Source organism: Photinus pyralis, unplaced genomic scaffold (genome assembly GCF_008802855.1).
Source record: "Photinus pyralis isolate 1611_PpyrPB1 unplaced genomic scaffold, Ppyr1.3 Ppyr1.4_LG4, whole genome shotgun sequence".
Classification (NCBI taxonomy): domain Eukaryota; kingdom Metazoa; phylum Arthropoda; class Insecta; order Coleoptera; family Lampyridae; genus Photinus; species Photinus pyralis.
In genome coordinates, this window is record NW_022170511.1 from 40,053,974 (window position 1) to 40,056,288 (window position 2,315).

A 2,315-nucleotide genomic window follows, 5' to 3' on the forward strand; every position below is an offset into this window, starting at 1 on the left:
GACGATTTATTAATCGCTAATGTGCGAAGGTCCGTTTGGAATCGTACGTTTGAATAGTTCGTCCATAAACATACGTATTCGTACGAATCCCAGTTCGCGCGTAAACGCTTCCACTGTGAGACAAGCCTAAATAGTTCAAGTGCAAGACTACAAATCAAATATTGATTGAATCAAAAGTGATCCGATATTCCTGAAATTTTGCATATGGACAAAATTTCATATTCTAAACGACTTTTCTAAATAAAAGTTTGCCGAAATAGCACTCTACCTAAACCCAAAATGATTTTCTTCTCAATTATCACTTCGATCTTAGATTTAAAAAAATAAAAATGTGCTTGAAACTCTTTTCAGATCAAGCAGGCCGAGATAACAAAACATCAAAACGAGAATCAAACATTTTCGATCAATTACACGTAGGTATATAGTGAAGTTAATCCGGGGATACCTATCACAGTATAGTGTGACACACATGTTCTATTGCCAAATTTTTTTATATACAGGGTGTTAATACATACTACGTCGGTAAACCCCAAAACGGCAGCTACAATTCATTAAAACAAACAACTTTTCTTAGTTCCAGTTATTGATTTGATGCGCCGGTTTTGTTTTTCGAAAAATCGTCATAATTAATTAGAAAAAAATAAAAAATTTCAAAACTACTTTCAACTCTCTAAAACATTTGTATTTGCAATTATTTTTTCCAATAACAAAATGACGATCGATCAAAAATTTCATAACAAGATTTTTTGAGAATCAACCCGTCAATTTTTAAACATTTATAAAATCCCAAAGGAACGCCAATAACCTCGAACCGGGGACCAAATTAAAAAAATTGGAACTAAGAAAAGTTGTTTGGTTTATGTGCTAGACTTTATTGAATTTATTAATGGCAGTGTATTTGAAGCTTCAAAGAGTCTACGTACATTAGACCAAACGAAAAAGGTCTTTCGAAGTCCTTTATTTTGACGTTTGATTTTTTAAAATCGATCGATTTGTTTTCGAGAAAATTAGAAAAATCTTTATTTAATTGACCTATCTTCATTTGTTCAGATAGAAAACAAAAACAAACGAAAATATCACTTTTTATTTCAATAAGTGTTCAAAATGTTGCCCGTTATTAGTTATATAGGTGATGTTCAAAAGCGTGACGGACATTTTCAAAACCATGCTTGGGGATATTATGGTAGCTTTCGATGATGCGTTGACGAAGTTCATCCAAACTTTCAGGTTAAATTGAATTAAATTAACTGACAGCAAATTAAATTATTTCTTTCCAATAGCAACAAATAAGTGATATTTTCGTTTGTTTTTGTTTTCTATTTGAGCAAATTAATATAGGTCGATTAAATAAATTAAATACAGATTTTTCTATTTTTCTCGAAAACGAATCGTTCAAATGAACACCGTGTACCTACATATATGAGACCACCTTCAATCCTAAGTTAAATAAAAGATGAATCTTACATCTGGTAAATGATGTTTTTTTAAACTTACCTATAGTTTAAAATTAATTTACATCGCATCTGCGTTGGATTATGCTCTTCTGCAATGACAGTTTACTTTTCAGAAAACGACCATTAACAAAAAATCCAGCAAGTTATAGGAAAAAACGAAACTTGTCCTGAATTTGAACATTTTCTCTAAATTTGTGCCGTGATCGCTGTGTTAAGAAATGATTTTAATAACAGTTACATAGTGCTTTATAAAAAACTGTAAAAATCATATTATTATACTATTTACAAAGCAAATTTTAATTAAGCCTCAATATCAATAAAAACTTTGTGGATAATATACAGGGTGATTCTTTAGAAGATGATCGTTTAAATCTTGTGCGTAACATTCTAGTGTTTTGTCAGTATATTAAATTGGCGGTCTGAATTTCGTTAGTAATTTTTTCCTGTGACAGGTAACTGATAATTTAGAAACCAGTGCCGCCGGTAATTGCAACTTGCCTTTTATTAATGTTGAACAATTTTTATACCTGATCCGTACACTGAAAGATGTGACTGTGCATAGTGTCAAAATTTATAATTTGTTGTAAAACAGAAGCGATATTTGAAAATTATAAATAAGAAAACAATCTAGTGAATGCATGTACCACTGTAATTAAATAAATGATCATCAATTAGCACCTACCAACTTCAAAAATTTTGTGCATTGCGGGAAATTCAAACGTTCATCAGTTTTAAAGAATCACCCGGTATAAGAGATACATTGATACCAGGATACATCCCTGCAAATAATATTCCTCGTGGGTATAAAAAACACTCTCTGAAGAATATTTGAGAAATATCTAAAGAATTCTCGCGCAAGCT